This window comes from Geotrypetes seraphini, chromosome 6 (genome assembly GCF_902459505.1).
Source record: "Geotrypetes seraphini chromosome 6, aGeoSer1.1, whole genome shotgun sequence".
NCBI classification, from domain to species: Eukaryota; Metazoa; Chordata; class Amphibia; order Gymnophiona; family Dermophiidae; genus Geotrypetes; species Geotrypetes seraphini.
In genome coordinates, this window is record NC_047089.1 from 67,403,133 (window position 1) to 67,429,909 (window position 26,777).

The 26,777-nt window shown below is 41.9% G+C and overlaps 1 protein-coding gene across 10 annotated transcripts in view; it reads left to right on the top strand.

The window, feature by feature from the left end:
* The window catches only part of ENOX1 (ecto-NOX disulfide-thiol exchanger 1), a 628,466-nt gene that overhangs the window by 277,513 nt on the left and 324,176 nt on the right, over positions 1–26,777 (top strand). For 9 of the 10 annotated variants that reach the window (XR_004539889.1, XM_033948806.1, XM_033948804.1 and 6 more), the window contains one exon: positions 10,042–10,185. The gene's annotated coding sequence lies outside the window, so the exon portion shown is untranslated. Of the gene's footprint in view, positions 1–10,041; positions 10,186–20,090; positions 20,237–26,777 lie in introns of those variants that run through there. The other variant, XM_033948803.1, reaches the window with a different exon arrangement.

The following is a 26,777-nucleotide window of genomic DNA, read 5'->3' on the forward strand; positions in this document are numbered from 1 at the left end:
AGGTGCTGCTGGTGGTGGGGGAGAGTTCTACTGTACAGGTGTACAGGGGGATGGCAGGCAGGCAGGCAAGCTGGCTTTGGAGGGTGGGAGTGGGACAAATTATGGAAGGGAACATGTAAGGGAAGGAGGCTTTACTAGCACCCGTTAATGTAACGGGCTAAAACACTAGTAAAGATATATAACAGTGATGATAGAATCAATAAAAAGCAGCAAATCAGAATTCATCATATCAAATACCATTGAATCTCAACTCATCATTAGTGGCAATAGATGGATGAAGCATCCAGTCAGATAAGAGATTCATTCATAAATACTGTATCCAGATGTTAATGCTGCAATAATTTGAATTAAAAAATCTGTCTTTGCTCCAGGTGGAACAATTGATCCACACAGGTCCCCTCATATTGATGGTTTAACATAATTGATGGCCTATTGTCTGAGCAGCTCAAAAGAGTACTATTTTCAAATAAGAAGAGATTAAAGGACCCTTCATTTGCCATTTTCTGAGGCAATTTCTATATTTATACTCTAGGAATGAAAATCTCTAGCTGTTTACCCAACATAAACTTCATTAATAGATACTGACCCCTGGATTCTATATTTGGCATTCAGATTTTCATATCCATATTTGGGTGCACTCCCAAGATGCACTTGCAAATTAATTGAATAACAAGCTCAAACCCATCAATAATTGGTGCTAACAACCAGTTAGTGAAGTTTATTGTGCATGCATCTGGCTTAGCATGTATATCAAAAAGGGGGCGTGGTTATTGGTGTGTCAGGGGTATTCCCAAAAGATACACATGGTTGTAGAATACTAGACCAGCATGCCCAATTGTCAGAAGGCTTAAGTCTGGAGCTAAACTAAACTAAAACTTAGCTTTGTATATCGGGTCTTCAACCAGAAAGGAGCTCGACTTGGTTAACAGTAACTAAAAAAGTACTGAAAAAAAGTAACAGAAAATATTAATATGACTGATTTCCAAAGTGTTTGGCAAATAAAGTAGTTTTTAAAGATTTACAAAAAAGTTTAAAAGGACCAGGACCCCCCTTAAAATAAGAGGAAGTTCGTTCATAGTTGAGAAAATTTGAAAACCAAGGATTGACTGAAATTCTTGACTCCTCTGATTCCTTTCACTGAAGGAAGGGAGAGTTTGAAATGTTGGGTTCCTCTTGCATAGGCAAATCTATAAGCATTCCATAATAAAGGGACAAGAGGGATGAAGATACCATATAAAAATTTTAAAGTAATACAAGCACATTTAAAGTGAATCCTGAGATGGACCGGAAGCCAGTGAAGGTTTAAAAACAAAGGAGACACATGGTCAAATTTACTTTTTCCAAAAATTAATTTCACAGCGGTATTTTGTATTAGTTCGAGTCTTTGAAGGCAGGTCTTTGTTATGCCAAGATAGATAGCATTACAGTAGTCTAGCCTGGATAATATGATAGATTGGACCAAGACAGAGAAGTGTTGTAGGTATGAAAATTGGTGCTAAGCTCGATTCTATAAGAGCACGTGCTCTTTATTGAATCATGCTTAGCACTGATCTTTTCTGACACCATTTTTGAGTGCAATGTATAGAACGAGGGCCACAATGAATATGCATGAGATCTATTTGCATGTACTGCCTCCATTGTATGCAAATTGATCTCATGCATATTCATTGGGAAAATCCTGAAAACCCGACTGGATTGCAGCCCTTGTTGGCCACCCCTGCTCTATACACATTTAAGATTGGTTATTATATTATTTTGAGCAATTGTACTTAGTCTTGATCTTGATCTTAGTCTTGTACTTGATCTCCTTAGTCTCTTATTCTGAAAGATTTTTTTCTATACATAAACAATCACAAATCATTTGGAATATATGTAAGGGATTCTTTCTGGACACCATGTACACATGCACATGTGTGCACATATGCACATAGATGCCACATTTTCTCCTAAGTGCTAATCTGGAAATATTCAGGTCTTAACAACTCTGCTCAGGAACCCCTGTTTAGGCAAGTTGTTGGTTCTCATTTACCCAAACGAGTAATAAGTTGTAAAACATTCCAGGACCCTTCAGCGTTTGAGTGCAAAATCAAAATAAGTGCAGAATCAAGCAATGTATCTCCATAAACTCAAATAGCGTCTAATCAATGTATTCAAAGTGTTCAATTCAAAATTCAAGACAGAAAAAAGCAAAAAAATTGCTAATGTCCAAAAGTTAGTAATTCCATTGTACTTAGCTTGGCCGATTCGAGCGTGCCTTGAAATATTTGCTCAACAGAGCTCCGATTCGGAGGAAACACCTCCTTCATCGGGGGAGTGGGGGGGGCAGAGGCACTATTCAGCTCGTCCAACTGAACTGTCTGAAAAGAAAGAAAAGATGGCGCTGAGGCGATTGTTTAAACATTTAGTATGACCTTTGAAATATATTAGTCCAACCTTTGTTAGGAAACTCACTCAGCAAATGTTTTGTCTCAAAAAAATTTAATTGCAACTTTATCTTCTTCACTATGGGACTGATTCTGTAGGTAGCGCCTGCCATAGCAAGCACCTGCAAAACTGGCGTCTGCTATGTGTTGAGCACCGACAGGCGCTGCTTCCAGAATCATGGCTTGATGGGACTCTAGGCGTTGGAAATGTGGGCCAGGCCTACATTTCTGGTGCCTAGGATCCTGTCAGAACTGCGGCCCGCAGCTCATAGTGGTGCTGAAGTCCTGCATTGTCGCTAACCATGCCCACTTCCAGGCTTCTTTCCAGACAATGGGCTCAGGGTGAATGTATCAAACAAGATGAAACCAGAAAAGATATTGGATATAATGAAACAAACTGGCTTCAATAGAAAACGAATCAATGAAATGTGACCCTATGTGGCTTGTAAAAAAGCTCAGAGATATGAAACTTTGAAGGGAAGGCTTTTAAACCTCCCTGAGAGAAGAGTTCACCTTCCAGTCATAGCAGCTTAACAAGTCCATAGGGCACATTCAAAAACTCAAAAATGTTGTAAAAAAAGCACAAAACAAAATTTTAAAGTCTATCTACTTTGTAAGATTAATATCTTCACTTTGTTAAGATGAAAACTGCCACCACAGGTTACTTAGCTCTGTATGTTGGTTTGGGGGTCCCCCTCTGTATGTTGGTTTGGGGGTTCCAACGCGGCCCCGTTTCGATCTCTGCCTCAGGAGACCCGATGTGAATGATGTTCAAAGAGTGACAAATGTTGTTCAAAGAGTAACAAATGTGAACACAGGTATTAATCTGCAATTCTTCATTGACTGAATGTCTTTACATAGGGCAGGGGTGTCCAATGTCGGTCCTCGAGGGCCGCAGTCCAGTCGGATTTTCAGGATTTCCCCAATGAATATACATGAGGTCTATTTGCATGCACTGCTTTCATTGTATGCTAATAGATCTCATGCATATTCACTGGGGAAATCCTGAAAACCCGACTGGACTGCGGCCCTTGAGGACCGACATTGGACACCCCTGACATAGGGTGATGTTCAGTTGTATCACGTTTAGGTTTCAAAGACTGACATCTAGCGACTTTCAACTGCCAGACTGATCAATAACACATAATTAAGGGCTCCTTTTATCAAGCCGCGCTAGCAGATTAATGTGCGTAATAGCGCACATTAAACCTCCGGCTGTGCTAGCCGCTTTTGCCTCCCTTGAGCAGGTGGTAGTTTTTAGGCCAGTGTGGGGGTTAACGCGTAATGAAACATCGTGCATGTTAACCCCGCTAGTGCGGCTTGATAAAAGGAGCCCTAAGTACCTCTATAACCAATTTTTTTAACTATTGTGGACCATCAGAGGTGAGCTGCCCAAAACTGTATCACCATTGAATCTTCATTAATCCATCTTTTGTGCTTTTTTATTTTTTGCATTTTTGAGTTTTTTAAAATAGTATAACATTCTAAATATTTTTTTGTGTTAGATACAAGGTCGTCAGTCAAAAATTCAATTGAACTTATCTCAAAATATCATGGAGAGGAATCTTCAGTGACACAAATTCATGTTTTTTGCGATATGTACCGTGAAACAGCAACCACTTCTTGAATGATGCCATTTTGAAAACAGAGGTCATCCAGTTTTTACATCTGTCAATAATAGTAATAATTTAGTAATAATAGAACATTTGTTTTTAGGTTATTTGGAAAAATGTTGGGGGTCCTGGTTTTTCTGGACACTGTGTACATTCTAATATTTATGTGCTTTATGCATGTGTAAATGTTAGTGCTTTTTTTCTAAAATTGCTTCATTATTATATAGACCCAGATAGATATATAAATGTAAAATGTCATGTATATCCATCCACAGGACTAAAATTATTTAACAGATAAACTCACAGAAAATATGAGACAACTAGTGTTTAAGCCCGTTACATTAACGGGTGCTAGAATATATGTCTGTCTGTCTTTCTTTCTGTGTCTCTCCCTGCCCGCTATCTTTCTGTGTGTCTGTCTTTCGTTCTAATGCGTTGCCTGCCTGCCTGTCTTTCTGTCTCTCCATGGCCCCCTTCTGTCTCCCCTCCCCCAAAGCAAACCAAGATTGCTTCCAGGCCCCCTTTCGCTCTCCACTTCCCTATGCAGCAGCAGCAGCATTTCCCTCCCACCCTTCCCTGTGCAGAAGCAGCATTTCTCCCCCCCCACACACACACTTCCCTGTGCAGCAGCAGCATTTCCCACCCTTCCCTGTGCAGCAGCAGCATTTCCCACCCTTCTCATGTGCCCCAGCAGCATTTCCCCCCCACACACACACACTTCCCTGTGCAGCAGCAGCATTTCCCACCCTTCCCTGTGCAGCAGCAGCATTTCCCGGCCTTCCCTGTGCAGAAGCAGCATTTCCCCCCCCCCCACACTTCCCTGTGCAGCAGCAGCATTTCCCACCCTTCCCTGTGCAGCAGCAGCATTTCCCGGCCTTCCCTGTGCAGAAGCAGCATTTCCCCCCTCACACACACTTCCCTGTGCAGCAGCAGCATTTCCCACCCTTCCCTGTGCAGAAGCAGCATTTCCCACCCTTCCCTGTGCAGAAGCAGCATTTCCCCCCCCACACACTCTTCCCTGTGCAGAAGCAGCATTTCCCACCCTTCCCTGTGCAGAAGCAGCATTTCCCCCCCCCACACACACTTCCCTGTGCAGCAGCAGCATTTCCTGGCCTTTCCTGTGCAACAGCAGCATTTCCCGCAGCCTCCTTCCCAGCCGCCGCGTTTAAATTCACAGAAAAGCGCTACGCCGCACTACCGCTGTCTTCGGCGTCTTCTATCCACTGCGGCCAACCCTAGCGGAAACAGGAAGTAGTCAGAGAGTGCGGGCCGCAGTGGACAGAAGGCAGCGAGGCCAGCGGTAGCACGGTGTAGCGCTTGTCTATGAATTTAAATGAGCCGGCTGGGAAGGGGGCTGTGGGAAGGTTTTGGTGGTGAGTGAGGGCGGGAAGGGGGATTTGCCGGCTGTGCTATGGCGCATGCGCCTCAAGCCGCCACCACGGACGGACACAGCACATGTCAGGACCCCACATCCTCCTAAGTGCACATGTGCGCTTAGAGGATTATTATTATAGATGACCACACTGAAAAAGTCAAGTTAACACTAATCTTTACAAAATAATATCTTATACAGTCCTTAATGAAGTCATTCAGATAAATATAACATTACTTTTCTATTAAACAATCTTGTGTAAGCAATCTCTAGATTCTCTCCAGCAAAATTTAGGGCTCCTTTTACTAAGCTGGCGCGTAGTGTGGTTACCGTTTGCGGTAATGCAGCGCACGATAAAAACGCTAGCGCACCTTAGTAAAAGGAGCCCTTAGTAACGTGTTTCAGTGTATGTGGATGATGTCAACAGTTCTAAAAGAAATAATTTTGAGACACAAGTTGGTCACAATTATTATAAAGAGCACTTCATAGGCTTTTTTTTCATGATATTCTCTAGTTAACCCTGCCTCAGCAATTTAGCATATAGAATTTTTGATTGATGCTTAGATTCCTCTATAGAACAGATGTGGCAATTACATAAAAACTGAGAAAAACACAGGCTCTTTTAAAGCAGATGGATGACAACTAGTGAAATGTGGCAAAATATTTTTAGCTCAAGGTTCTCTATAAACTGCTGTGAGTTATTTCTTTTAATAATCTTCAGATCCAAAAATGCAATCTCAGTAAACTGTATGTCATCATTACAAGTACTCATCTATCTATAAAAAAAAATCATATTTTGAGAGGTCTGTCTTGTCAGCCAAATCTGATTGATTACCCAGTGAAAGAAATTAAACAGTTGGATCAAAAGGAAGCACTATATGTGATATTCATAGATTTAACAAAGCCTTTTGACACAGTGCCACATAGGAGATATAAGTTAACTAAGTGCCCTTGATTATAGACCTTAAAGTGGCTGATTGGGTTAGAAATTAGTGGAGTGGAAGGTGACAAAGGGAGGTGATAAATGGAGTTCGACCTAAGGAAAGGGATGTTACCAATGATGTGCCACAAGGATTGGTTCTTGGTCCAATTCTTGCAGAAAGGCTGTCCGGTAAAGCTTGCCTCTTTGCAGATGATAGCAACATATTTTATACATTCATTCTTGGGATTTATTAACCACTTTAATGAAGAGGTTTACTCAAGATACAGTCTTTTCCTCCACCACCTGAAGGGAATAGACTTAGTAGATAAGGACAGGTTGTTCACCCTCTCCAAGGTAGGGAGAGCGAGAGGGCACTCTCTAAAATTGAAAGGGGATAGATTCTGTACAAATGTAAGGAAGTTCTTCTTCACCCAGAGTGGTAGAAAACTGGAACGCTCTTCCAGAATCTGTCATAGGGGAAAACACTCTCCAGGGATTCAAGACAAAGTTAGACAAGTTCCTGCTGAACCTGAACATACGCAGGGTGGGCTAGTCTCAGTTAGAGCGCTGGTCTTTGACCAGAGAGCTGCCGCATGAACAGACTGCTGGGCATGATGGACCACTGGTCTGACCCAACAGTGGCAATTCTTATGTTCTTAAGTTCTCCAGCCCTGATGGTGTGGAGAGCACAAGTTGGGATCAAGTGAAGCTCGAAGAATGGCCCAGGATTTGACAGCTAGGATTTAATACTAAAAAATGCAGAGTGGTGTATTTGGGCTGCAGAAACCTGAGAGAACAAAACAGTTAAGGCGATGAAGGGCTTCTGTGCACAAAAGAAGAGCAGGACTTTGAGCTGATCACATGCGATGATCTTAGGGTGTCCAAGCAGATAGAAAAGGCAATGGCAAAAGCCAGAAGGAACCTGAGATGCATAGGAAGAGGAATGGTCAGCCAGAAAAAGGAGAATATAGTGCATCTGTATAAGTGGCTGGTGAGACTTCATTTAGAAGGGAAGATATTAGCATGGGCTACTGTTAAAATGGGTTATTTTACTACAACATACTATTTTAGCACAGGTTCTATTTTATGCAAGAAGATCTAGTTATTAATAACCTAGTTTAACAGTAAAATAACACACCTTGTCGATAGCTCATGTTGATAACTTCCCCCTTAGAATACTGTGTAGCATTCTGGAGATAGTGGTCATGTGGGATAGACTTAAAGATCTCAACGATCTCAATGTGTATACTTTGAAAGAAAGCCCTGGGAGGGGAAGTACAAGAGAGCCATTTAAATGCCTCTGAGGAAGCAAATCTCTTTCAATCTATATACTTGGGAGGAAAGGTGGGAGAGGGGAGATATGATAGAGATGTTTAAATATCTACATGGCATAAATGCACATGAGGTGAGTCTCAATTGACAGGAAGCTCTTGAATGAGGGGGCATAAGATGAAGGTGAAAAGGGGATAAACTCAGGAGTAATCTAAGGAAATATTTCCTTACGGAAAGGGTGGTAGATGTATGAATCAATCTCCCCATATAGGTGGAGAGAAAGATTTTATCTGAATTCAGGAAAGCATGGTATAAGCACATAAGATTTCTAAGGGAGAAGAAGGGTTAGTAGATGCTATGGATGGACAGACTTGATATGCCATATGGTCTTTATCTGGCATCATTTTTTACATATGTTTGTATATTGAACATGAAGACACCTTCAATTAATCTTCTTCAGATCAATGTACAATCGTGGGATGGTGATGATTCTATCCACACCCGCTCAAATTAGTTAAAGAAGGGGCTATTGTTGCACCCATTGTACTGCCTAATATCTGTGGAAAAATCTGACCCTCAAAAAAGGGTGTTAAAAAAATTAAGTATATTGAGCATAACTGTATGGAGAGTGTTAGAAATTTGGTGGTGGTGATCTTAGAATAGAGTTTGGATCTTTTCAATTGCATATAACAGTTATGACTCAGCAAATGAATTTCACCTCATTAATTAATTGAAACTTTTCTACCAGTCAGCTTTGTGCACATTTACCAAAGTGATTGGTGTAGTGGATTGCTGTTTGCTATATGTAGGCTTCCCCAATCAAATTATTGGAAGATGTAGGTTATGACAGCAGCTGGGATGGAAATCAGGAGAATGTTGACCTCTGCTTTTTAGGCTTCACTGGCTCCCAGTGATACAATTAGCTCATTTTGAGTTTGGTGTTCGCATTTAAAGTACTATATATAAAGCATCTGGCATGACTCATTGTGTTTGCTAATAATGTCCTCAAGGACTATTATGTGTAAAGAATGTTGACGGACCAGAGCATTTTCAGCTATTGTCCCCAGTTGTGGAATAAATTGCCTTTTTGAAATACATTCAAATCCCTTTGAATATTGACTCAGTTGAGTTTAATTAACACAATTTCATGGTAGTCCTAGGGTCCAGAGAGATAATTTAGAAGGAAGGGGGATGCAAAGCTGAAGATTTGCCAAGTTCATGTATTACCTTTGTATTGCCCGTTTCCCCAAGACAGATTTTGGGAGCCACTGCTCTAAGAGGAAAAATATGCATAGGAGTTAGCTCTGGGGGTGCTTGAGCACCCCCAAAATTGAGCAAACTTCTTGACTGTATCCAGGGAGAAGCAATTTTTGTTGTGTTTAGCACCCCTAATCAATTTAAAATGGAAATATTTGACTACTCCAAATATGAGCATCTTAATATTTTTAGATAGAAGGTACGTTATAGAACATGGATTCTGGATGTGAATTTAAGAAATAGGTAGCTGTAGGAGTCAGTGTGAATGTTTCTTCACAGAAGGAGGGAAATGCATGGAATAGCCTCCAAGCTGAGGTGGAAGGAACAATAGTAATATAACATCGAAGAAAAAATAAGACAAACACCATGGATCCATGGTAGTAGTAGCCAAGAAAAATAAAATCAGTGATTCTGAAAGAATCTGTGGTATTGCAGTGGGTAGAGAAATGGGCAACCAAAATAGTTCTTGTTGTCTTCCCAGCATCTTCAGCCATGTGACTCTGGGTAGGGTTAACAGATGTCCTCTTTTTAGAAGACTGTCTAAGTGCCTGGATGGACTTTCCAAAATCCAACAGTTTGTCTGGGTTTTGGAAGCTCTGGTCACATCTGGAGGGCCTCTGAGCAAACGTAGATGATGTCACATGCGTCCACACATGCTCATAGGCCCTTGGATGCGGCCCAGAGGTCAGGAATTAAAAGATTAAGCTTTCTGGGGGTGGGGCTGGAGTCAAAATGGGGCAGGGCTGGAGGCAGAATGGGGCAGGGCTGGGGCCGGAACAGGGCAGGGCCATGCATCTGGGATTTTTCAACACAAAATATGGTAACCCTAGCTTTGGGTGCAGAAAACTCACTTCCCCGAAGGCAGTATCTGATTAAAATAAGATGGCTGCAGTTTTAAGGTTGCTTCCTAGTACAATAGAGTCAGATGCGTATGGTCAATCTGAAGGACTGTTGTCAATCAAAGACATATACTATGATTTAGTATATAAAGTAACTGTTGAGATAACTTGATTTCTCTGATTTCTGATAAGGACAGTTTATGCCACAACTCATATGTCTGGTATGATTTTATTATGCTCGATAAAGATATGCAAAATAATGGATAATATCATTAATAATGCCCTATTTCAAACTCACCCATGTGATATCCTTCTTACAGTGGATCTCTTTAACTTTTTTCAGTGACCTCTGTATACTATACCTGCATCACTTTGCAGCAGAAATCGTTGGATACGTTTCATGTACGGAGCATCTAGAGACAAAAACTAGAGGCCAGCCTGGAAGCTCTTTGGTGAAGGAGAAAAATTGACTCTTGTCCAGACTGGGGTATGTGGAAGCTTTTTTTGTGGGGATTCTTTCTGGGTTGAAATAAAGTTAATTTAGATTTTATCTCTGTTTCTAATTATGACGATATACATTTTATTGGAATTTCTATGGGAGGGAATGTTTAAATAAAATTGAATTTAACTTAAACAGTTGCTGTAGGTCATGTTACTTGTGGAGTGCTGGGTAAATTGCGGAAGAAAGAAAACAACCGACTAAATTAGAAGACCATATGTTATCAATTCTTTTATTTTTTTTTTTTTTGCCTGGTCAGATTCAAGGATTGGGCAGAAGTTCTGATGTGCTCCTTGTGCTTCTGCTTTAGAAGGTGTTTGGCTTTTTTTTTGAGGGAATTTTACATGAGTTTTTGTTGAGTACCAAATGCATGCCGTGGGCTATTGTAGAATGTTCCAGAATATTATTGCAGTTTTTTGCACAACTGTTTTGGTACAGAGTGGTTTATGTTGAAATATATTTATTAAATATCAAAGTGCATGCATACAGAAATGACAGAATAAAACAGTTTTCTGATATATTTGCACATTATAAACCCCACCAACCTCCTCCCATCCCTCCGTACAAACCCAGTTCGTGAGCACTCATAACAAAAATAACTCCCTGCCAAACATTCAAAAGTCTACTCCGGGCTTACAGAGTGGTTTAAAATACTTCTAAAGATTTTATAATAGAGCTCCAGAAAATATGTTTAGTGCAGGGACATTTTGTTAGTGAGAATAGGAATTAGAACGATAATTTTTGTCTGACACTCATTGGCGTCCTTTAGAGAAAAACATCTTTTTTTTTTTTTTTTCTTACAGATGCCTTAAATGTAGGCCAGCATTTTACAGACCTATATTTAAGGCATCTGTCTCGTACCTACGAAGACGCATAGCGATGCTTAAAGATGCCCAAGGCCATTTCCTGTTGAAACCATGCCCACACCGGCCTTGGGTGTCAGTAGGCTTGCCTAGATGCTACCGTAGGCATGAGTCGGATGCCTCTATTATAGGCATCCTTCACAAGACGGATTTTTTTTTTAAAAACATGCATCCCAATTGACAGGTGAGATGGCGGTAGGATGCCTTTTGTAGAATCAGCCCCATACTGTATATGCATGAACTGAAGAACTTAATAAGAACTACATATTATTATAGTGTCTTTTTTGCATTAACTGAAATTATTTGTCATGAATTTGTGACTTGAATAAGAACTGAATAGGAGCTAAAGTTTTTGTAAGAGGACTGAATAAAAACTAGAATTAAGGCCCTCTTTTACTAAGTTGCACTAGATGTTTCTACCTTGGCTCGGGGCGCTAAATGCTCTGACGCTCATAGGTATTCTCTGAGCGTCAGAGCATTTAGCGCTCTGGGTCATGGCTTAGTAATAATGGGAGGGGGGGGTGGTAAGATTGTTGTCTGAATAAAATAAAATAATAAAAAGTGTGTTTTGCAAATGAATAAGAACTAGAGCTAAAATTTTATGCTGAAGTACAATATCACTGATTTAGTGAGTCTTTTTTATGCTTATTTTATAAAGGAATACAGTAATAAATTAATATTGATGTTCATGCTGGACCATTAAGTACTGAGTAAATTCTTCACTTGCGTGCCATACCACTGCTTTCTTGTAGGTGCTTCTTTTCAAAAATTAAATACTTAACGTTACATAAACAACATAATTCTAATGCACTTATCTTTTGGCTGGTAGTCATTGCTGGCTATTCAGAAAGCTATAAATATTTGAAAAAGATTGTCATATACTTTGTCTGTAAACATAAATTTTTATTTAATTATGCCAATAACTCAGCAGAGTTTAACATTAATACTTAAAAATAATTTTTTTAAAATAATTATAAGTGCTGACTGCTTGCCATTGCTCCCTAAGAACTGAAAAAAAGTATGAAGAAGGACTCAAAATGAACCTCTAATCGAAATCTCTCACACAAATTGTGAGCTTAGAGGTTTTCACTTCATCACTGCTCTCTTCCCTTCTTTGTGATTAAACGTACCTTCATTCCCGCCCAAAAAATGTTGTGCACTTAGATGAAAACTGAGCCACTTGTGCTAGTCCAAAAATGGTGCATTAGTTCAGTGAAACTGCTTATACGAGGATGGTTTGAAAAGTTTGGTCAAAAAGCAAGTTAAACAACAAAGTCTCCATCGAGGGTTATACAGTTAGGCCTGGATTCTCTATACGGCACCGAGATCGGTGGCCGCCTAAAAAGTGTCCGTCGATCGCATGGTAGTCACGCGATAGCACCAGATAGAGAATTGCACCTCTGGGAAAGATAGGTGTCAGAAATGTAGGCCAGCGTTTTCCAGGCCTACATTTCCAGCCCCTATCTTTGTTGTGAATCATGCCTACAAAGGCGCTTAACGGTGCTTAATGCCACTTTTGGTGTTAGCCTCGCCCATACTGGTGTTAAGCGCCAAAAAGTGCCTACATAGGTGTGATTCTGACGCTAGTAGGTGCTTTAACTTTAATGTTTTTTGCCATTAATTAGCTTAGGTGCCAGTAGGATGCCTACCAGCGCTTAAGTTTAAGCACTGTTTATAGAATATTCCCCTTATTCCAGTGAGTTTCCATTTTTTTCATATCATAGGAAAAATAGCTTTGGTCAAACTCTGCAACATATTTTTGCCAAGTTAATCAATCAAATAAACCTCTTTCAAAGTTTCCATAATGCCAGATTGCCTATGCACCAACAGGAGGAAAAAATAAAAAGAACCAGACAGAAAGACTCAGCTATACCGAAGTATGAATAAATTTCTTACCAAGCACCAGACGGTAACTAGTATCTTTGGGCAACCAGTTCATGGTCTCTAGATTCCCATCCATTAATAACCAATCATAGCAATATGTGAAAGTATTATTTTGTCAGTGCTGGGAAACAACGAAAACTGGAAACAGATTCGCTCAATGCAAAACTCCCATACATTAGAAACCAGAGGTCAGTCATAAGTAAACATATAGAAACATAGAAGATGACAGCAGAAAAGGGCTACAGCCCATCAAGTCTGCCCACTCTGCTTACCCACCCCCTGTCTATGCTAGAGAGTTGCGCGGGGACAGAAATCCCACCCGTCCCCACCCGTCCCCGCCAAAGTCCCACCCGTCCCCGTGAGGAATCCCACCCGTCCCCACCCGTCCCCGTGAGGAATCCCTCCATCCCCACCCGTCCCCGCGAGGAATCCCCTCCGTCCCCACCCGTCCCCGTGAGGAATCCCCTCCGTCCCCGCCCGTCCATATAAACTTCAGAAATAGTTATTTCATTTAATTATGCTACAGAATTAAAGGCTCTGGTAGAAACCATTTACAAATAAGCAAAAAGACTTTATTAATTTGAAAATATTAATTGGGAAGAATACATACTTTGCAAATGGGTTTCTACCAGAGCCTCTAATGTTTATAAATTTTTAACAACACAACTAATATACTACTTTATCCTGAAGCAAAATAAAAAAAAAGAAATATAATTCTTTTCCTACCTTTGTTGCCTGGTTTCTGCTTTCCTCATGTTCTCATTCAATTCCTTCCATCCACTGTCTCTCTTCCTTCTGCATCTTCCATTTGCTCTGTTACTGTGCCTCTCCCTTTCTTCCCCCTTCCAAATTGGTCTGGCACCCATCTTCTTCTCTCCGCTCCCCCCATAGTCTGGCATCTGTCTTCTTCCCTGCCAGCGTCTTCTCCCTACTCTCTCTTCCCCATTTCCTTTCAGCGTCCTTCTCCCCCCATCTTCCCCATGTCCTGTCAGCGTCCTTCTCCCCCCTCTGTCTTCCACATGTGCTTTCAGTGTCCTTCTCCCCCCTCTGCTTCCCCATGTCCTTTCAGCGTCCTTCTCCACCCCCCCGTCTTCCCCATGTCCTTTCAGCGTCCTTCTCCACCCCTTTGTCTTCCCCATGTGCTTTCAGCATCCTTCTCCCCCCTCTGTCTTCCACAAGTGCTTTCAGAGTCCTTTCCCCCCCCCGCCCTTCCCATGGCCTTTCAGCGTCCTTCTCCACCCCTTTATCTTCCCCATGTCCTTTCAGCGTCCTTCTCCACCCCTTTGTCTTCCCCATGTGCTTTCAGCATCCTTCTCCCCCCTCTGTCTTCCACAAGTGCTTTCAGAGTCCTTCCCCCCCCGCCCTTCCCATGGCCTTTCAGCGTCCTTCTCCACCCCTTTGTATTCCCCCATGTGCTTTCAGCGTCCTTCTCCCTCCTCTGTCTTCAAGTGCTTTCAGCGTCCTTCTCCCCCCCTCCTTCTCTACCGCCCCGGGTGCAGCACAGCCGGCCAGGTCCCCTTACTTTTGTGGCACTTCCCCGACCGACTGACAACAGCCCCGGTCCGACAAACCTCCCTGCCCTTAACTGCGAATCTAAATTACCTTATTACAGATGCTGTAAGAAGATAATTTAGATTCGCGGCTACAGGGCAGGGAGGATTGTCGGACCGGGGCTGTTGTCGGTCGGTCGGGGAAGTGCCACAAAAGTAAGGGGACCTGGCCGGCTGTGCTGCAACCGGGGCGGGGTGTGGCGGGGCGGACCGCCCCGTCCCTTGGTAGCCACTCGAACCGCGAGGCTACTCTCCTCCTTACCTGCACTGCCTGCAGCACAGAGCCAAACGGAAGTCTTCCCGACTCAGTCGCGCGGCTCTTCTCTCTACCTTCTCTGCTTGCAGCACAGAGCTGAACGGAAGTCTTCCCGACGTCAGCGCTGACGTCGGAGGGGAGGGAGGGCTTAAACAAAGCCCTCCCTCCCTCCGACGTCAGCGCTGACGTCGGGAAGACTTCCGTTCGGCTCTGTGCTGCAAGCAGAGAAGGTAGAGAGAAGAGCCGCGCGACTGAGTACATCCAGCCCCGCAGGAACCCCGCGACCCTCTGAGGCGTCCCCACGGGATCCCCGCGACCCTAGGGGGCGTCCCCACGGGATCCCCGCGACCCTAGGGGCGTCCCCACGGGATCCCCGTGACCCAAAGGGGGAACCCGCGGGATGCCCGCGGGTCCCGCGGGATTCCCGTCGTCCCCGTTCCCGTGCAGCTCTCTAGTCTATGCCCTAATGACCCAATTTCCTTATCTTGACCCTCGTAGGGATCCCACATGGGTATCCCATTTATTCTTAAAGTCTGGCACGCTGTCTGCCTCGATCACCTGCACTGGCAGCTTGTTCCAATGATCAACCACTCTCTCTGTGAAGAAATACTTTCTGGTGTCGCCATGAAATTTTCTGCCCCTGAGTTTGAGCGGGTGCCCTCTTGTGGCCAAGGGTCCCTTGAGAAAGAAAATATCATCTTCCACTTCGACACGTCCCGTGAGGTACATAAATATTTCGATCATGTCTCCCCTTTCCCTACGTTCCTCGAGAGTGTAGAGCTGCAATTTGTTCAGTCTCTCTTTGTACGAGAGACCCTTGAGCCCCGAGATCATCCTGGTGGCCGTCCGCTGAACCAATTCAATTCTGCGCACATCTTTACTGTAATGTGGCCTCCAGAATTGCACACAACATACAGCATTTCCACCAGACCAGTTCTGCTTCAGTTGGTACTTGCCACAGGATTATAACTTATAAAAAACAAACACTACTGCTTATTGAAACTTCAAACAACAATCATGTATACGATAAACTCTATTCAGAACATTAGGTCACAAACTTTTCATTGTAGCTACTTCAGAATGACATATGGAGGAGGAAAAAGCCTCAGCACCCCCACCGATCTGTTTATATAAATTCAACCTCACTGGCAGAGAAAACCTCCTCACTGTCTACTGTGTTGCCTTATGCAAATGACTCAGTTATGAATCTGAAGATAATGAACATTCAGATACTTATCTGAAAATAGGAACCTGCCACATCAACGATGGCCAGCGTTTCGCAGGGTCAGCTGCTTCAGAATGTGGACTTAAATATTAGATTCCTATATCGATGACAAATTCAAAAAATTTCAAAATATTTTCCACATGATTGTTGTGATGTACTGTATTTTTATATGTGCACACTACATTGGTGTTTTCACAGACGCACGGCTATAAGTTACTGTGCTTGCTTTTCTGTATTAAACATAGAGAAACCTCGATGCATCCTCCCAACTTTTAAATATAAGATGTAAGGAGCTCTTGAGCTATTCCTACTGAGTGGGAGAGTCCTTATTGCAGTCCGTTTTTGCTTAACTCTTTGCCTTATATTGTTAAATGCAAAACTGGAGAAAAATTCAACATACCTTCTTTCCCCTGTGTTCACTGCTTGCAAGCTTCGGCCATAGGTGCCGCCCCAAACCTTTGTGCTATATATATCAATCTCATGGATATGTACCAGACTTTTCAATCTACCCTTATAGTTCGCTCCTGTGTTAGTTCAAATACAGTTGCTCTAGCTCTTCTTTTTTTTAATGGTTTCGGAGAAACTTGTAAATTTCATGGCTCCACATCATTCTCTTCTTGGTTGGACTGAGAACTTTTCAGCGGCCCTCGTATACACACAGTTATGCTATAAAGGAATTTCATTATAGGCACCACTATATAAAACTGTATAAGTTTGGGCTTTACCTTCAAAAACACCTCTTGGATCCCCTCCTCGGCCTCCTCCTCCTCATCAGATGTCCAACCAAAATAATGTGGTGGCTGGCCCTACATTTTCCACCAAGTGATTCATGCAATTAACTCCTAATTTAATCACATAAATCCCTTTGAATATTGACCATATATTTCTATCCCCAAATCCCCTATTCATTTGCCCTCTCTCTTGTGCTACCATATTGAATTCTGTCAGGGTTGTTGTTTTTTTTTTTTTTTTTTGCCCCTGTCTCTACAGCGACTAGGCATCCACAACCATCTGTATTAAACCTTTTCCTCATATTTCTTTGGAATGTCTCTTCTTCCAAATTTATATCACGAACTCCTGAGTTTCGTTTTCTGTGGAAAATGCTGCTGCCTTTAATTAAAGTCTGCTAGATACTTGAATGTCTCTGTCATGTTCCCCTGTGACAGAGTACAGTGATAAGTGGGAGAGAGATGAACAGATGGCGCAGCAGCAGTAGTAATTTCTGCAATAATGGGTTCTGCAAAAGCAACCATACAGCAGGACCCTCAGGGTGAAGGGCTAGTAACATTAGCCAGACTCAGCTGGGCTCTGAGGTCACAGAAGCATGTCTGATAGCGTTTAAGAAGGTGGCAGAGGCTGCTAGTGTTTCCAGAGAATGCACCGACACCATGCCTGATGGAAGAAGAAGCTGAAGCTGTGTGCAGAGCACTGGATTGCAGGGTAGGATGAAGCTGCTCCTTAATAGCCCTATAATATAGCCCCTGTTCTGGATGTGGTAAGGCCCAGGTCTAGTAAGAAGATAGCTGGGACAGTGCACAGCTAGCATGGAACCTTTGCGCTCTCTTTCTCTTCCTTGAGAGTACGTTTTGAAGTCTTTAAGCCTTTCTATGTATTTTGCTGCTGTGGATCCTGTTATTTTGTAAGTACCTTCTGATTTGCTTTCAATGTCTTCACAAAGGTGTAGCTTCCAAACATGAACACAGCATTCATGGCTGGCTCTCACTAGAAACCACTAAGGGGGCAATTTTATTGCAGTGACTAGAATTAGGCATCCAAAGGATGTGCTATAAGCAGAGATGGCGTAGCGAGAGTGAAAGGTGCCTGGGGGAGGCACTCCACCCCCATCCTCATCTCTGCCCCTCCCTCGACCCCCCCCCTGCCGTGCGCACGCACCCCCTGCGACCAACTTCAACATGCCCCTCATGACCACGTCCTCTCCCTCTGACATCACTTCCTATGCATGGCACCCGGAAGCAACATCGGCAGAAGCCGACGGGGTTGCGAGGAGCATGTGGAAGTTGTTACTTGCGGCGGTGGACAACTAGAGGTATGGGGGAAGGGAAGGGGGCGCACGTGCAGTGGGGGGAGGAGTGGGAAGAGGCAGAAAGGAGGAAGGGTGCTGGCATCCCCACCATGATGGCACCCCGGGTGCAGCGGCTCCCCCACCCCCTCTTACTACGTCACTGGTAGTCACTAAGCACTTATATTTCATTACAGTACTTAGATATACAGTAATTTGCAGTAATTTTACTTGTAACATTACATTTTACATAAGAACATAAGAATTGCCGCTGCTGGGTCAGAGCAGTGGTCCATTATGCCCAGCAGTCCGCTCACGCGACGACCCTCTGGTCAAAGACCAGTGCCCTAACTGAGACTATCCCTACCAGCTTACACTCTTGTTCACCAGGAACTTGTCTAACTTTGTCTTGAATCCCTAGAGGGTATTGTCCCCTATAACAGCCTCTGGAAGAGAGTTCCAGTTTTCTACCACTCTCTGGATGAAGAAGAACTTCCTTAGGTTCATACGGAATCTATCCCCTTTCAATTTTAGAGATTGCCCTCTCGTTCTCCCCACCCTGGAGAGGGTGAACAGTCTGTCTTTATCTACTAAGTCTATTCCCTTCAGTACCTTGAATGTTTTGATCATGTCCCCTCTCAATCTCCTCTGTTCGAGGGAGAAGAGGCCTAGTTTCTCTAATCTTTCGTTGTACGGCAGCTCCTCCAATCCCTTAACCATCTTAGTCACTCTTTTCTGGATCCTTTTGAGTAGTACCGTGTCCTTCTTCAAGTACGGCGACCAGTGCTGTACGCAGTACTCCAGGTGAGGGCGCACCATGGCCCGGTACAGCGGCATGATAACCTTCTCTGATCTGTTCGTGATCCTCTTCTTTATCATTCCTAGCATTCTGTTCGCCGTTTTCGCTGCCGCCGCAGCAGCAGTAATAATAAAAGCGGAAAACTATATTTACAAGAAAAGTCAGGCACCATGGAGGACTGTACTCTGATGTCCTCCACAGTCACAAACAACAATCCCTTCCGTCCCTACAGAAGCCCCCCCCCTGCCCCGGAATCCCCCTCCCCCTCCCCCTCCCATCTAACAGAGAAAACTACAGTGCACAGAAGGGGAAGATAAGTCAAACAGGCAAGGCAGAATACCATTGTAGTCTATTCAGAATATGGCTACGACTCACTGGTGATAAATTGTCCAAAGGAGTCCAGGTGTCTACAAAGGCTTTACTGCGGCGGTGAGAATAGGAGGCATATGAGAGTAAAATCACACTCCGAATCTCCATGAATTTAAAAAGCAAGAAATCACCCTGGTCATTTTTAGATTCATATGTACGCTCTGCTTTGTAGACACTCCTGTCTTCCCTTCCTTTTCTCCACCTTTCCTCTTTCTTTCCTTTCTCTTTTTATTTTTACTCTGTCTTCTTTCATCTTTTTCTCATACAGTCTTCACAAACAACTCCATTACTCTGAGCTTTTCTTAATACTATGGTCCTTTATAATTAATTTTATATTTATAGATCATATATATATACAAAACGTTATCTTATTCTTATGTATTTGAATTGCTCCTTGTATTTTTCAAAATACTCAATAAAAATTTATTTAACTTAAAAAAAAAAAAAGAGAATAGGAGGCCAGACAAGCCTGCCAGCCCATGTGCTTATTGCCATCTGTTTTACTTGTAACTAGTTACAAATAAGCAGTATTTTTGTACTTAGTAACAAAGTACAAGTTTTAAAAGTATTTTTGTAAAGTATTTTCCAGGACAGTCCCTCTGCTTCTCCCACTCTACAGGCGGGACTAGAGTTTCCAAATGTTGTCAGAACCTGGCTAGCAGCTGATTTGACCCAAATTTCTGGTCCCCCAAACAGCAGAGTTGGGACAAGAAGTTCGGTCCCAATCAGATGCAAGCCAGGTTCTGACAACATTTGGAAACTCTAGTCCCGCCCCTCACTCATGGTATGATTGGCCTGATTGAAGCAGAGGAGCCTTCTGGGGGATGAGTGGAAGGAAATGGTTGATTAACTTGATTTCTCCTCCTGAACTCAGCAGTATAGTTTTTACAGGATGGTTCGAGAGTTTTTATTTCTTCAGTTTCTTCCAGATTATGATGCCTCTCGAGCTCTCTTTTTTTTCTCCAGTGCTGGACTTGATGTTTGAATTCATATTATTTTTGTGGCAAACTTTTCTTGCTAGGATACTCTCCAGAGCTTAGGCTTTCTGACAGCGGAAGGGATTCACTGCTATGGTGAGCTTTATTTTTCTAAACATTCCTGCTTATTGCCGTGCCTTATAGCTGATATGGAAGCCATTGGGCACTGTGCCACACAGGAAGCATAGTTGGACTGTCGTTTCATTTATTAAGTTTCTGTTACATTGTACTCACAGAGAACTAGACATATTACAAGATTATATGTACATAAGCACACTACATTATTGCTTGTAAACATACTAGATTCTATGGTCCAACTTGTTAAGAATACTTTTTACTTTGTAATTAAAAATGCTTGAAGGGCTATTCTTTTTTACTTTTACTTGAATATTTGGGGGGATAAGACTTTCTACTTTTATTTCATTACTTTTGAAGCCAGTACTTTTACTTTTTACTTAAAAAGTAACGACCCCATCTCTGTCAACAAGAGCCTCTTCTGTCAAGGATTTAATATAAGTGCAAATTATCCCCTGCCCTCCAGCCCAACATCCAACTGACCTAAGGCTTTTCCTATTTTTTTTGTTTTTGTTTCGGGCAAGAGTGTGTCTTCCCAGTGAATGCATCCTAAAGCTTTCTAACTCTCTCAAATATATAATTAACAATACCACCCTAAAGTTGAGATATAATGTATATTGTATAGCTAAAAAAATAATACCCCCGCCAGCCTATATAATAAATTCCCTAACATTGTACGATTCAGCATAAAGACAGGATATAAAGAGAAAAAAAATGGCACTAACTAATGATCCTCAGAACACATTGCATGGGAAGAGTGGATTTGGAAGCCACAGCAGTATTATACACAATTGAAACAAGACAGAAATAATCTAATCTCAATTTCAACTATTCTTCAATGGTGTTAGCCACCAGAGCTTATGTGGGACCTGGCTGAATATTGGCTGAGACCCGCATTGAAAAAAAATGCGAGGTGACGCGGACCACCTTTCTAACAGTCGAAATCAAATAACAGTGTGTTTTCTGTTTCCTGCTGTGATTCAGTTTACTGGAAGATTGAGCTGCACAGTGTTGTGTGGTTTCATGTCCCATGAGGAAGATATTATCAGCTGTGCAGATTACACAGCATAGTTAAGTGCACCATTAGCAATTGCCATTGATATGATATCACCTGTGTGACATCACCTACCTGATGGGTGAAGCAAATTGGCCTTTTGTTTGTTGTTTCAAATATCATGGCAAGGGTTCCCACTTCTCTGTCATATACCTCTCCCCCCTTCTCCCACAGCTATAGCAGAAGTAAAAGTGTGAATTTCAGTTCCCTGCTATACAGTGCAGGAAGTTTGGACTGGTCCATGGTTTCAAGTCCTGTGAGAAGAATACTATCATTTGTACACATTGCACAGTGCACTTAGGTATACCAAATGACATCATCCATTGATATAGCAAATGCAGTCATGCCTATTGTTTGTACTGGTATTCTGTCTAAACTAACCTAAATCTTAGATTTATATACCAGATCATCCCGGTTTACAATAAGACTATGTTTACAAAGATGTATTGATTTTAAGATAGATCATTACGAGTTACATTCTAAAAAACGTTGGAACATTGTAGTTTTTAAAATATTACAGAAAACCTGAAAAGAAATACACGATCGAATCTGAACGGGAAGATCATTTCTTAGTGCAGTCAATAGGAAGGACAAAGATCAAGCAATTTTGCCGGTTGATCGAGAACCTTTGTCCGAAGGAAAAGATAACTTATGTATATGAATAGTTCTACAACCCAAAATGTTAAGAGGAATTTAAGGTTAAGGGTATCAGAGAGTCAAACAATCCATGAATAATTTTATAAACAATACAAGCACATTTAAACTGAACTCTGTAATGAAACGGGAGCCAGTGTAAGTTCTTAAACAATGGAGTAACGTGCTCGAATTTTGACTTTGCAAAAATTAGTCATGGCGCAATGTTCTGTATTGTAACCTTTTCTGATTCCCTTTACTTAAACCAACATAGATAGAATTGCAATAGTCCAGCTGAGCTAAAATAACTGACTGGACCAATACTGTAAAAAGGTGTTGTTAAAATAAAGGGTGGATACTTTTCAAAGTGCATAAACTAAAAAAAACATTTCTTAATGGTTTAGGATGTGCCCTAAAGACGTTATAGAATTAGCACTCAGCATATGAGATTGGAACATCTACGAGTAGAGGCAGCATTGTGGTGGAGTAGCCTAGTGATTAGAGTATCATACTGGCAGCCAGTAAAGCTTTAAAATTGTTGCCATAGAGTACACAAATGAATGAATTATCCATTAAGTCAGCTATTTAGACAAAGCAGTTGATTGGCACAGAGCTGAACTACGTTTGTCAATGAATCCTGTTTTTGAGAGTAAACGTTCACATGGAACTGTGGTTGCTGGAGTACAAATATAACATCTTGCCAAATTTGAGAGAGATGGGTATTTGGTGCAGTATCTTCTCCACAAGACATGAATTTCTCCAGTTGAAGTGGTCTCTGCATTATAGATTTCCAATTCGTCTACAGGGTGTTCCTGATCTTCATCATCGTAGCTAGGTGGTAGATTGAATTTCATTTTCTTCTGTGCTTTTTTATTGGGAAATGGAAGTGAAGGTCGTCTGCCTGAAGTTTCCACAGCAAGCAATTGTTTGATGGCAAGCCAAGTATCTTCACGTTCTGTATTAGTAAGAAATGTCAACTTCTTGAACTGCACCATAAAAAAGTGTTAAGTCCCTGGTGGTCCAGCAGAAGGAAGGTTACTCCTGTCGCGGTTCACTGCTGTACCACCAGGGACTTAACAGAGAGAAGCAAGTTCCCAGTAGCAGGACCTAAAAAAAGAGACAATATTGCACAGTTTGCCTCCATCACACACTTCATCATTCCTGCCCCAACGAAGCTACTAAATCACCAGAATTCATAAGATAAGTCACAGCATTCTTGAATTTTCCTTAATCATTTACGTCATCATTATCCACCATTTTAGTGCATAAAATAAGCGTGGATAGCCACCATCTTTTTCTAAAAGGAAGCCATTGAAGAGAGCTAGACACTGATACCAGTGGTGTTTCATATTGGGACAACTTTCTCTATAGAAAAATCGTATAACAGATAATTCAAAAGATCCCCGATGCAAAACATTGACAGTGTTGGATCTTTGTCCAATAAAGAACATTTAGTCTCAGTTCTGCAGGCTTGTACACTTTATTATGGTGTAGTTGGCTTTTTGTGTATTTCCTGGTCCCTTTCTTTGTGCTGTATCAACTTCTTGAACTGCACATCCAAAGCATACACTATGGACAAAAATTTAGTGTTAAAACTTTATGTACGGTTGCTAAGTTTTGCACAAAATTTCTCCTTAAAGCAAATTGTAGGCAGAGCAACTGAACAGGACACATATTTCTCTCCACCAAGGTGGTCTGTGGCAAATTTGCATGGTTCGAGCACTTTACAAAGTTTTTCAATCTTCTTCCATTCTGCCTTTGTTAAGAGTGTAGGTGAGCTTTTATGCTGTGCCAAAGTTGACATTACTGGCTCTTTGTATTTCAGCAGCCGTTCCAGCATGTCAGACATTCTGTTCCATCTTGTTGACACATCTTGGATCAGGTGTTATTCAGATAATTCTTTCAGTCATTGTTGTTTGTGAAGCTCAGAAGTGTTGGCAGGACTGTGTTTGAAATGACAAACTATCTTTCAACATTTGCTAAGAGCCACATCAATTCCAGCCTCCTGTGTAGCAACATTTACACATAAGTGCAGTACATGTGCTATACAAGTAGGGTTACCATATGTCCAGGAAAACCTGGACATGTCCTGTTTTTAGAAGACTATCCGGGTTCCTGGATGGACTTTCCAAAACCCAGCATTTGTCTGGATTTTGGAAAGCCCCTACAAGCTCTTGCTGCATCTGGAGGGCCTCTGAGCATGCGTGGATGATGTTACACGCATCTGCACATGCTCCAGGCCCTCCAGACGCAGTCAGAGCTTTCTGGGAATGAAGCGGGGCTAGAGACAGAACTGGGCAGGGATGGAGGTAGAACCAGGTGGGGCTGAACAGGGTGGGGCCGGAGGCAAAATGGGGTGGGGTTATCTGTCTGGGATTTTCTTTTTTTAAATATGCTAACCCTATATACAACAATACCTTTAAACACCTGGAACAAGAAAAGCTTGAAATCACTTTAGTATGTAGTTTTGGACGCCTCAGCCCCACCACTCCACCGCTGTAATTAAGTTTAGTATTACACCGGGAAGGCTGTGTGGTGCCTCATCATCGGCAGTCCATTAACAATATCTTTTTTTATATATAATTTTTAATTTTGTGAATATTTCTCAATTCATATATTTGTGCTGATGCTGAATTTAGTAAAAGTATAAATATTGACTTATCTCAGCCGCCTTGGGAGCCAGACCCGACATGTTTCGCACTGCTTGAGTGCTGTTTCAAGGGTCTCCCTGCGAGAATAAAAGGAAAAAACTAAGTCAAATGGTTCATACTTAGTCCTCCCCCCCAAAATTTATTAAAAGTTTTTAATTAAATATTTTACGTCCCGAAAGAACTCAATTCTTAACTTAAGCAAAAGGACTCACCGGGGCTGCCGCTGTCATCCGACTCCTGCTATAAATTTTTTCATGATGGCGGCGGCGTCTCCCGGGTCCATTTAAATATCAGCTGTGATCTTATCCTTAGCCCTTAACTAAACTGAATGAAATGGAACAACGGTATATTTTTGAGCTGGATACTGTGACACCACGTGGGCTCAACAGCGAAGTTGAATGGGGTACACTGATAGGCTAAGGTGTGGAGGTTCGTCATCAAGTAGGAGGGCTAAGGATAAGATCACAGCTGATATTTAAATGGACCCGGGAGACGCCGCCGCCATCATGAAAAAATTTATAGTAGGAGTCGGATGACAGCGGCAGCCCCGGTGAGTCCTTTTGCTTAAGTTAAGAATTGAGTTCTTTCGGGACGTAAAATATTTAATTAAAAACTTTTAATAAATTTTGGGGGGGAGGACTAAGTATGAACCATTTGACTTAGTTTTTTCCTTTTATTCTCGCAGGGAGACCCTTGAAACAGCACTCAAGCAGTGCGAAACATGTCGGGTCTGGCTCCCAAGACGGCTGAGATAAGTCAATATTTATACTTTTACTAAATTCAGCATCAGCACAAATGTATGAATTGAGAAATATTCACAAAATTAAAAATTATATATAAAAAAAGATATTGTTAATGGACTGCCGATGATGAGGCACCACACAGCCTTCCCGGTGTAATACTAAACTTAATTACAGTGGTGGAGTGGTGGGGCTGAGGCGTCCAAAACTACATACTAAAGTGATTTCAAGCTTTTCTTGTTCCAGGTGTTTAAAGGTATTGCTGTTTGATTCAATTACACTGGACTTAAGTTTTTCCTAAAAAAGCCAGTGTCAGTAGTACTAACCCTATATACAAGGCATATGCTTGGATGGCACAAGAGAAGCTGCTTTAACCATATTTCTAGCATTGTCGGTCCCAAAAATAGAAATCGTATCCTGATGATGCCATTCATCAAGTATATATTTCACACATGTTCAGCTGTGTGTCTTTAATTAAAATTGAAAATTCCAAGAGCCATCGATTGAAGACAACAATTTTCATCGATGAAATGCAGAGTTGTTCCAAGATAGCTTTCATTCCCAACAGAAGTCCAGTAGTCTGCAGTTATGGATACACATGTAGCTTCTGATAACTGCATCATTTTCTCTGCTTTCTCTGACCATACAGTCCACATAACTTTCGCTTAATGGTAGTTTGTGATGGCAACACATGGGTAGAGTCAAAAGTGGCCACCTGGAGAAATCTCTGCAGCCCTGAATCTGCTGCCACATTAACTGGTCGACAGTCCATAGCGACCCACTGTGTCAACGCGTCTGTAATTACATTGACTTTTGCCTTACTTACAACTTGATTTTCTGAAGAAAAAATTCATATGTTCAGTTTTCTGGTTACCAAATGAATCTGAATCTGAAGTTCTAGGAACCAAAGCTTGTTTTGATGAGTGAACAAAAAGATGTTTGCTTTTAAGGTGATAGGTTAATGTAGTGAGGTTTTGATGGTATTTAAAATCCTTACCACAGTAGTTGCAAATAACAGTTGTCTTGTCCTTGAAATGAGTCACCATTCAGCAAAATTTTTTTTGTTGTTGCCATTTTTCTCCTCTTCACTGTAATGAATGAACTAAGGTTCTTCAAAAAAGCGTGGGATAGGCATGTGGGATCTCTTAGAGAGAGGAAGAGATGATGGTTACTGTGGATGGGCAGACTGGTTGGGCCACTTGGCCTTATCTGCCATCATGTTTCTATGTTTAGTGCAGTAACATAGGTCGTATTGAGTTGGAAACTCAAAATGATCAGGACAAACTGCCAGGCCAGAATTAAAGCAAAAACAAATCAAACTCAAGAAGTTTCCAGGCCATGGTCCCTGTCGTTATTCTAACAAAAAGTCTACAACTACATTGTTAGGAAGAGAAAGGATCTGGCAGGATCAACTAACAAACAATCGGATCATTGCTCAAGTTATCCAGCCCACAACAATTATCATCAAGAAAAAAAGGGGGTTA